Genomic DNA, 11,482 nt, shown 5'->3' on the forward strand with positions numbered 1-11,482 from the left:
TAAAACAGATAAATAAATACTTTTTTTTAAATTAGCTTACCTTAGCCATACATGCCCTGAAGAAGCCTTCATGCTGGAACACACTGACAGATTTGTCACTGATTGTCAACTACATACCCAAATGATCAAAACATGTGATTCTTCTGCTGTTCTTAACCTCCTCAGCGCTTCCTTGTTTCAGCAGTAGAAATAGTGGTGCTCAATTAATTACAGTTAAAATAAGAAGTTCACATAGACCTTAGCCAAATACATTTAAGCTCCTGACATTTAATCCTATAAACATTCCCGGTCTTATGTCAGTTAGGATCACTACTTTATTTTAACAATATGAAATATCAGTATAATAGTAGAGAGAAAGATTTATTTCAGCTTTTATTTCTCTCATCACATTTCCAGCGGGTAAGAAGTTCACATACACTTGATCAGTATTTGGTAACATTGCCTTTAAATTGTTTAACTTGGGTCAAACATTTTAGGATGTCTTCCACAGGCTTCTTCCAATAAGTTGCTGGAATTTTAGAACTTTCCATCAGACTGGTGGAACTGAGTCAGGTTTGTAGGCCTCCTTGCTCGCACACGCTTTTTCAGTTCTGCACAAAAATTGTTCCATTGGATTGAGGTCAGGCCTTTGTGACAGCTGCTCCAATTCCTTGACTTTGTTGTCCTTAAGCCAATTCAATTTTTGTTTTATTCAATCAGGACATTTCTCCAAAAGGAAGATCGTTGTCCCCATGTGCAGCTGCAAACTGTAGTCTGCCTTTTTTAATGGAGCTCTTGGAGCAGTGGCTGTTTCCTCACTGAGCATCCTTTCAGGTTATGTCGATAGAGGACTCATTTTACTGTGGATACAGATACTTTGGTACCTGTTTCCTCTGGTGTCCTCACAAGGTCCTTTGCTGTTGCTCTGGGATACTTTTTAGACCAAAGTACGTTCATCTCTAGGAGACAGAACGCATCTCCTTCCTGAGCAGTGTGACGGCTGCATTGTCCTGTGGTGTTTATGCTTGTGTAGTATTGTTTGAACAGATGACCATGGTACCTTCAGGCATTTGAAAATTGCTCCCAAGGATGAAACCAGTCTTCTGAAAGTTCACTATTTTTTTTCTGTTGTCTTGGCTGATGTCTTTTGGTTTTCCCATGATGTCAAACAAAGAGGTACTGAGACGTAGGTACCGCACCTCCTTTTGACTCAAATGTCAATTAGCCAATCAGAAGCTTCTAAAGCCATGACACCATTAAAACAGGTGTCAGGCCTTTAGGAATATTTTTCTTGTCCAAAGTTAAAAAGCCTCAGAAACAGCTTGCTGACCAGTCTCTGATTTAGACTAAATCCAACTAACTGACTAGCATATCACTTGCCTCCGCTTCATATACTATGCAGCTTTAGTTTACTTATAATGTGCTGGTGAATCCTTTTAATATCTTATGAGCAAAAGGACCTCATGAGTGAGAGCATTATTGCTTTATTATTTATTAAAATCATGTGTATTATCCACTCAAATAATATGCTCTATGCAAGAAGGGTTAGGGTTGACATATCCTCAGTTATTAACCTTAGTCATCGTTATCAAAAAGTAAATAGAGAGGATGATTGCATCTAAACATTTTACAATATTAGTGCTTGACAAGATGCTGCATCTTTTTCACTTGGAGCTGAGCAACTTTTAGCTTTCAGTATTAACAGTCTGTGATTGGTTACGATCACCTTACTGTTAAAAATCTGTGAAAATTTGCTTTCTTTAAATTTTCCTGCAGACAGTTTTGATTATTTCTAGTATATAAAAAGCTGTCCTAAGGCTGTACAATCTCTTAAAGTTGACATTTAGCAAACACAAACAAATGGGACTAAAAATAGTATCAAAACTGGAAACTTTTTACTGATGCAGCTTTTCTGCAGTACGTCACACCAACAAAAGATGCAAACATCAATCTTTCCTGTTGATAGTTCCGTGCTTGTTGTCCTGCAACACCACCCAGCTGTGACTGGACATGCACAGTATAATTCCCTAAGAGAGTAAAAGAAGAATAAAAGATGAAGTAAAACACATACACACATATACTCAGGTCTGCCTTGTATATTGTGACTCCATGTTTAGAAGGTGACAGCTGCAGCTGGCCGGCCAGGCACATCACAGCACTACTACAGTTTACATAATCAATCACCATCGAGTTCTAGATGAAGACTTGCTTACATTAGCAGGGCATAGATTATTCCAAGACAAATAGATTAGCATGGGAGCAGTCTAATATTAGGATTCAAAGAATGATTAGAGGAGCTGTGTTATGTAATGACATTAACTATGACTATACTTCAGATGAGAATTTGAAAACAACACAAATAAAATGACACAAACCTTCATCAACCTACATCTGATTTTACCCAGCTTTCTTACCACCAGCACTTTGTACATTATACAGCCACTCAGTGTCACCTAATCATTCACAAATAGATCCTTGGACTGAGGCTGATCAGTAAATCATTTGTAGATTAATGGTGGTTCCTTAGATTTTATATTAGGTAATAAATTGTTACCTTGGGGTTTTGAAATCCAAATATTTGTCATTTTTTAATAAATCATGTGTTGATAGAGACAAGTCAGAGACAGTCTATGATGAGAAACAAAAAATAACTGTTGTTCTTTTACTAAAATATTTATTCCGTTTTATACATTATTTCATTTTGTTCCATCAAATTGGTTCATTTAACTTTTCTATTCATGGTTCTTCGTTTTCCTGTTCTTGTGGTTTTTTTTAATATGGTTTATCTGTACTAGTACAGATTATGTGACATGTGTTCTCAGGTGTTATGATAAACCCTTGTTTCTTTTGTCTGATGAATACACAACTAAACAGTTTTCCTCATAAATATGTCTGCCATGTTTGAGACCCCGCTGCAGCACACCTGATTACATCGCCGGTCAAACATTCAGTAACCTGGTCGGCCTGTGAAAAAAGATTTTAAAATCGCACACGTACACAGGAGAAAAGTGTTACTATGGATCACAAAGTAAACTCCAGGAGCATGGAGATGAGGGCTAGGGAGGGGTGGGGTTACTGTTAAAATTGATCTGGCCAGTGCTGATGACAGCAGTGTTGCTGCATCCTCACATCAGCCCGGCATCAGTTTGTGAGTGTATGTGCCTTGCGTGTTATATAACAGGGTGATTAAAGCTGCCTTTAGGATCTGACTGTGGTTGCTGAGCCTCTTACCTATGGGTCAGGTGTGTCAAAGCTCTGGCAGCAGATCTTCATCTTCCACATCACTCAGTAGCTGTGGAGTTACTGAATTTAATGTACATACAGTATATATTTATGCCTCCATGCTGGCAATAACAGTGGTCTGAGGCATTAAGTTTTTAGCTTGTCTGTCCATCCATCAGGCCCATTGTCAGAAACGCAATATCTCAGCAAAGCTTTGAGGGAATTTGTTCAAGTTTGACACAAGTGAGGTTTGACACTTGGATTCAAGAATGAACTGATTGGGTTTTTATGGTCAAAGGTCACAGTGACCTCATGTCTGTCCACACAAACAACCAAAAACTGTCATTGTGGTTGATTCATATCATGCACCCATCCTGTCAAGCGCTTTAGTTTATGACTAAGAATCTTAAAAACCATTTGCAAGACTTACATCAGATTTGGTGTTTGTATTCATGGTCCACAGAGGATGAATCCTAATGTTTTTAGGTAACTGCCAAGTCCTTCTGCACAAATTCCAGGCCAGTTTTTCACTTCTACACAAGAAAAACATAAATGTAATGGTCAGATGTTTTGGTGTAAACTTTGGCAATTAACCTGTTGATGTCATAAGTCAGTTGTGCTCAGGTCTGAAGTTACTGGGGGCAAACATGTGTATAGCCCAAGTGTGTCATGCATGAAAATGCTAACTGCCCTGTTGCTTAAGTAAACAGCCTGAGCATTAAGTCAAATTACTTTTTATTGTCTCCACAAGAACTCAGCACTAGAATGATACTAAATCTACTGTCCATGCTTCATACTACTGTTCTTATGTTTCTTAATGTTTCTGCAGGTTGGCATATTAATTAGAATAATCTATTTTTAGTAGCTAACCCCAAAACTTAGTTTGCACCAAAGTATTTGACACAATACCTTGAATTATGATTTCACTTTATAATCACCAACAATGAAGTGCATCAAAAGGCAGCAATTAAATTCAACACTTTATGAATTAAAATGAGCATCTACAGCATCCTGATGGTTGAGTATTTAAGATGTGCAACCTTGGTATTCAAGTCATCTTGTGGGGAACATGAATAACTCAACTAAATTTCATCATAATCAATCCAATAGCTGTTGACACATTACACTCAAACTCAAAAATGTCAACCTCATGATGGCACATGAGGAAGTAGGATCACCAGTGTCATGCTGATTCATCCTCTGTGGACCATGAATACCCATATAGAATTTCATGGCAATGAATCACTTGTTGAGATACTTCAGCCTGGACAAAAGAGGTCAACTCACTATCACTGCCGTCCATAAAGCCACACTGATTGTGAGGTTAAAAAGACTTTTACAAGGTATAAAAATGATTAGACCAAGCATCACCTGGTTGAGTAAGAGCCTCTCTTCTTTCACAAGTTCTTTCTCAAAGTCAGCTGATTTTTTGAGGAAGGACATGAGATACAATCAAAAGTTCCACACGCCACTGTAATGGTATGATCACAATGGGACACATCCATAGAAATGCTGGTTATTACAAATGATGTGTTTACTCCTTTTTATGCTGACAGCTTTTATTGTTTATCTGAGATCTTTATTTATTTATTTTACCATTTTTGTGATGTATTCAGTGTGGCCATTAAAATTGCAATTAATTGACTACATATAACCATAATCCCTGGTACAGTCCAGGGTCCCTATCCAGCTCAAGGCTCTGAGAATCATTCTGGGGCCCTTACAGATGTACTCTACGCAATGCAGTCTGTGTATAAACTGTTGGCAGGAGTGTGGCCGGCCATGTATCCAGCTGTCCATCTGTCCTGACCTAGATCTCTGACAATAAAGAGCTGATTCCTAAAGCAATGTCGTGCTGCTATCAGCAGAACAGCCCAGAGAGATAAACGTCAGATTGGACCTTGGCTGAGCCTCTTGATGCAGCTCAGGGTCCTGTGGTTTGTTTAGGAGATCGACAGACACTTACTGTAGCAGCCAACTGTTGCTGTCGCCGTAGGTGGCACTGTTTTGTTTTTTGTTTTCATAGCTATTGTTTGCATCCAAGCTGGACAATAGACAAAAACTTTCATGCTGCCTAGAGCAAAGGCCTTTTGTTTAATGTATAAATATGTCCTGACATTCTTTGACTGAGCTTTCAGGTACTGGGCAGCTATTGAATAACCAAAGAAATGCACAAAAATAAACTTGAGTCTCTGTACAATGTATGTATAAATATGTGTTTGACAGTGTGGACATTACAGCTAAACAGTGAAATAACTTAAGAAGATCCTAATTATCCTTTTGAATGTCAACTATTGTCAAAGAACTGGATTAAAAGTGTGCCCAGGCTGTTCATACTGTCTGTAAAGGTGCATGTTGAGACTGTTTTTGTTTGTTGTTGTTAATAGTGCACAGGTCAGATGTTAAAGAACTGACAAATAAGACAGGCTCATTTTTAGACCAGTGCTCAGGTCGGTCAAACTTTTTTCTTTACTGTTTTAGTTGTAGTCAAATAACAGAAATATAATATTCTTTGGAATCTTGTCCTGCGTAAATGTAACTACAAATGATCTCTTTTACTAACTTATTGATAATTCAATTAATACCTGTTTTATGGCTTGAACGTGCTGGAAGGACAGCGGGAAGCAAATAACAGGGATTTAGCTTTGGAGTAAAACACTTCTAGTTTCAGCTGCTAACTTTACCTGCACTTTACCTTTACTTTTACGTTTTCACCTAAATTTCATTTTTGATTTAGATGCAAACAAACAAATTAGACACACATCTGATAAATGCCTATCAGTCAAAGACCTAATTCCCCTCAACTGCTGCTGCGGATTAGTTCAGATGACTTTAGATTAGATTAGGGCCCCTGTGGAAACGCAGAGGAAGCAAGAAGATTATAACAAATGAGGTAAATGAAATGGCCATTGTTGCATTACTGCTTTGTTTTAACAGATGGAAGGATGTACTTTAAGGAGTGTTACATTTTATAAATGACATCATTGGAATAACTTTGTACAAAATAAAAATTATTTCCTACTCTATTGTACTCGTAATGTACTTGATAGAATTAACATAAAGATGCTATTTTTTTATTACTGTCAGTGAAATGTTTGACAAAATCAGGAATTTAAGGGCATCAGTGTCGGCCTTGCTAATGGGTGATATGCATAGGACATTGTTTTGACATTTTAGACTTAAAAATCGTTATTCAATAAATCAGAAATGACTTTTTTTGCCACAAGTTTATTGGAAAATGTTTTTTGCCACTCCCAAAGACAAATCAATTAATTAGAAACTTCTTTGTGAGTCTCAGGAACGTACAGTAACAGTAGCTGCAGTGTTTACAATGCATTCATTAACAATGGAGCCCACTTAGCTTTAACAGGGCTCTAATTCCCCACTCAACCCCACGCCTTCCAGCTCATCTCCTGACTGCTGACACAGCCATTACTCACCAGTTTAAAGCAGCTCTTTGGTCGTGCAGCTCAGCAGGCTTGTTAAGGTTTTGGGGGTTGTCGCATGTTGGTTTGGGAGGAGCTGTGTGAAGTGCAAAGGGTCAAGCCAATGGGCAGCTGGGATTACCACCAGCCCACCATCTGTTATCCAAATAATCAGAATGAGAAAATCAGTCACCTGAGTAAATATCATAGGTACATATTTAAGCTCATTTAACCCAGTAAATTAAACTATAAGCCAATTTTCAAACTATTTCACTGCTGGCCAGAAGAGGTATGTTGTCAGTATGAGTCTTCACTGAGCTCCTTGTTATGTTATATCTTTGGGCTATTCTGTACCACGTAAATATGTGGTCTGTGTAGGTGTGTCTGCAACTCACTGACATCACTGTTACCAGAATGGGCTGCTTTTTCTTTACATGTGTATGTACTGTATGTGCACCTGGTATTATTCATTCATTTAGCAGTTCACACAGCTTACTATATATTTCTCAAAATTAGAAATACACATCTAAATTTCATAATGTTCATATGACACGACATTCACTACAGACATCAGATAAGATATTAAAAATACAAGAGCACTGATGCTTAACTTTTTGAGTACAATGATGCAGGTTATTGTTTATAACTTTTAAGTTATTAACATTATATATACAGTAGTTGGCACAAGCAAGCACTAAACTGATTTAAAATCTGAACTGCAATACAACTTTTAACCCAACTACATCATAAAAACTGCACTGTGTGTAATAAACTCCACTGAGGACTCAGTTTTGGATGAAGAAGTCTTCCCACATCACAGCTCTGATAGTAGGTATCACAAACTGAACTCTCCAGATGTTTTAGATCATAGATAGATACCAAGCTTTATCTAACTTGGTATTTAATTCAGTGTATTAACAGCCCGGCCCATATGAAATCTTGGTTGTGTCATACATGGTAGCTCTTAAGCCGACCAATATGACCAATAATGGTCAGATTTATAGTTGCAGAACACAGATGCTTGTTCTTATGAGTCATGTAAACAACATCCTGAGCTTACAGCCGCTAATTAAACAGATGTCTCATTTGGCACACTTTTACCGCCTTTAACTAATGCATCATATTGTTATCTAATCGGCTCAACCATAATTAAAATTTGATCTACATCCTCTCTTTTGAATTGTATTATCTTCAAACATTTGGATCTCCAACTGTCTTAATCCCAAAGACAACAATTCATTTGTGTGCAGCAACATATACATTATAAGAAACCTCCCCTGTGCTCCACACCAGCTTCTGTGTATTAACTAAAAGGTAGAGAAAACAAATGTGGCCTTCTACAAATAAAAAAAAATGGAGGATCCTATCTGATGCAGCAAGACCCAGGTGCCCACTGAGCCCATGTATTGTTCTGTTGTCAAGTGTGATGGTGCAGAGCGGTGTTAGTGGGGGATTAGCGAGCGGCGGCACATGTCAGGGAGTGAGAGTGTAGACCAGAGCGCCCTGGTCAGACCCTGCAGGCACATGACTGAGCATGCTTCATCGCAGCACAGACACAGAGGAGGGGACAGCTTGTTAGGCGCCTGGTGATACAACATCCTGAAGTTTTTCCACACCTGCAGATCAGTGATATGTATACCAATAACAAAGTAAAAGATACTTTATAGTGCATCAGTACCCAGCCAATACACATTTGGAATCAATACCATTTAGGACATTGTTTTTTAGATGGTGATGTCAGCTAGTTAGCTATTGCTTTGCTTTGGTCTAGGGCAAGATATCACAGCAGCCGAAATAGTGACTAGTGATTTCTAATGCTAGCTGCCTCAGTGTATGCCACCAATACTTGGCTTTGTTGGGGCATCATGGTTTTCTGACAATCTGACATCACCTATAGGTGATGTTTCAAATATATTTTTCAAGATCATTTTCTATTTACAATGTTTGTTTTTCGGTCAGAACCATTTACAGACAGAATGTAAATTTCTTTAATCAGCGGCTTGTTTTTTGGTTAAGCTTTTATTTAAGCTTGACTCAAAGCATCTTTTAAGACTTTGAGTCTGTTTTCTTCAGTTTTACACATGTAACTAGGGCTACAAGTAATTATATTAATTATCAATCAATCAATTTTTTAGTCTGGTCTGTAGAAAATCTGAAAATTGTGAAAACAAGGACATAATAATTTCCCAGAACTGAAGGTACTGCAGTGTCTTCAGATAGTTTTTTGTGCTTGACCAATAGCCCAAAACCTAAAGATATTCATTTTACTACAGCATGCGGTAACTACGAACAGGAAAAAGGGACAAATCCTGAAACTGGAGAAGCTGAAACCATCAAAAATGTTGTATATTTCTTTAAAATAAATAAATGACTAATCCAAATAACTGCAGATTTACAGTTCCATGTGTAACTACAGTTATTATAGGAGGTGTTTGGTGCTGCAGTTTTCATTCTTTTGTGTACCTGAAGGAGTAGATACACCTGGGGATAAAAGTGCACACTTTCCTGTGAGGCACCTCTGCACACCGGGCCAATCACTGTGTGAAGTGGGTGAGGATGTCAGATTTGGTAAGGTACAAAAATGCCAGAACCAGACCCCTGACCCTCCTACACTGATGCACTATTCCTGAATGCATACAGTAAATGTTGAAGTTACTCATGAAGGATTAAGGCTGCTGCTGCCCTCTTGACGAGCTACATTCACTAGTGTAGACTCCCCAGCGTGTTTGCAGCCAGTAAGATTGCTGCCATATAATCAGGACGGGAACTCGAGCTGCCCCTCACCGCTTCGCCGTGGCCCCACTCATTATCTTATCTCCCATTGTGACCCGCTGTAATTCCCCCTCTCATGATTGATGATGTTGCTGTCTGATTACACCGAGACAAAGCCCACCTAAGATCACCTTTCATTCCTGTGGCCAACTCCACGAGCTCCATGAGGTCCGCTGAAGAGCATGATGAGGGGTCGGTGAAGCTGTGCAGCCATGTTGAGCTGCTGTCACATATACATCAGGTTTGTATGATTAGTGAGCAAGAATCAGCCCGTGTTTTAATATGTGGGTGATAAAAAAGTGCTGTCATTAAGTAGTGCTTATTAATATGCTCAATACAGTTGTGTTCTTCTTAAAGGAGAGTAATTAACACTGACTCATGTTTGATTGGTTTGGATTGTGATTATCTTGATGCAGCTGACAAGACATTAAGCAAAGTTTTTGTGATGAGGAGCTTTTTGTGGTAAGGCACAGAAAGAAAGACAAAAGCTATGGTGTTAAACATGTAGACTGAAGGCTGCATCAGATCATGTCCCTGTTCAGGCTTGGATAAATCAGATAGGTAACCTGTGCTCTTTTTGAGTGAGACAGTGAGCCTCGTCTCTCCATGTGGCAGGTGAAGACAGATGCCTCATTATCCATGCCAAGGGGACAAAACAAGCCAGGGACCCAATGCCCGCAGCCCCCCGCTGGCATTTAGTTTCCACTGTGCCGACACAAGGCAACCTTGGACCATCACCGAGCTGAGCTCATCTCTGACCTCAGTGAGCGCAGGTCACTCACAGAGTCACATTAAACTTTCAGAGGACCCAAAGGTCCCCGTCAGGAGTGTTAACAGCAGCATTGTCCCTGCTCCCCGTGACTCAAAGGGACAAGTGTAACAAGGCACCCCCTCCAGTGGCCAGGGCTGCCCCCTGGGTCCACAGATACAGTGACACCCTTCAGATCCATCTACAGCTCCTTTGAGTCTCTGAGTCAGATGGAGAAACAGAGGTAGAACATTCAAAAGCAGGTGCTTCAAGTTTTACAAGCTCAGTGTAAAATGTCAGCGGAGCTGCACTGACACAGACAACAGTACTTCAAACGTGTGTTTTAGAAGAAGACGCCAAACTAAAGCAAGTAACCAGCGACTGTAGGTGTGGGATCAGGCTCAGATGATGGGATTGTCCCTGATCACATTAAAAGGTGCAGGTAGCCTAAACATGCTGTCACACTCTGCCAGCTAAGAGTTACTAAGTATATACTTCCAATATGCTTGCTTTGACTTTTAAAATATTTCAATTAAATTGACATTTGAAAGCTGTGCAGAAAAAAACATGGTCCTTAGAGAAGATACTCATCAAATGGTCATGGTCCTTCTGCCTGTTAGGTTGAACTGTGGAAACTGTACTCTTACTGCAAGTGAAGTGCTGCTTTATTGGGGGCAACTTTCTTAGGTTTATATTTACTGAATCTAAAATCTCTACTGTGTCATGAAAATAATATTTCACATAAGGTCTTTATTTTTATATTTAACATTTCAATTTTATTAGCAATACCTTAATTTTGAAAATAGAACTAATAATAAATTCGGCCAAAACAAAGTCTAAAGCCAATCTGTTCTGATATGACATGATAGATGTAGCTGCCAATTGTTCCTGAAAGCCAAAAGCCAAATCTCTAGTGAAACTAGTGAGACGCTGAACATTGAAATGAACATAGTTATACGATCTACATTTTTGTTTATGGTCACCCACCAGAAGAGAGCAGACTCAAAGCCTGCTGCCACTTGATCTACTAGCTTGTACTCATTTGGGACGCCGCGGGGAACACCAATTGCATCAATATACATGGGTGAGAATCTAGCTGGATCAAACAAGGTATCCCGCTTTATCCGGTGTCCCTTAAGGGGATGACCAGAACCTAATTCAATGTCAGAGACTGCAGCTTCAACCACTGTAACTGGAATTATATTATTATTTCTGGTATACCAAACCGAGGGATTAATTCTCTTGTGAGCCATTTAATTACCTCTTTACCAGTTTCTGATTTTGTGGGAGAGGCCTCAACCCATTTAGAAAACGGATCCACACATACCAGTAAAAA

The 11,482-nt window shown here is 39.1% G+C and overlaps 1 protein-coding gene across 6 annotated transcripts in view; it reads right to left on the reverse strand.

Moving 5' to 3' along the window:
* Window positions 1–697: 697 nt before the first annotated feature.
* The window catches only part of slc67a1 (solute carrier family 67 member 1), a 27,022-nt gene continuing 16,237 nt past the window's right edge, over window positions 698–11,482 (reverse strand). Inside the window, exons 12-14 of one of the 6 annotated variants that reach the window (XR_002277018.1) lie at window positions 6,642–6,782; window positions 3,632–3,734; window positions 717–3,271 (exon numbers count right to left, since the gene is read on the reverse strand). The gene's annotated coding sequence lies outside the window, so the exon portion shown is untranslated. Of the gene's footprint in view, window positions 3,735–6,641; window positions 6,783–11,482 lie in introns of all 6 variants that reach the window. The other 5 variants (XR_002277019.1, XR_002277020.1, XR_002277017.1 and 2 more) reach the window with 5 other exon arrangements.

The sequence above is a fragment of the Monopterus albus genome, unplaced genomic scaffold (assembly GCF_001952655.1).
Source record: "Monopterus albus unplaced genomic scaffold, M_albus_1.0 scaffold348.1, whole genome shotgun sequence".
NCBI lineage: Eukaryota > Metazoa > Chordata > Actinopteri > Synbranchiformes > Synbranchidae > Monopterus > Monopterus albus.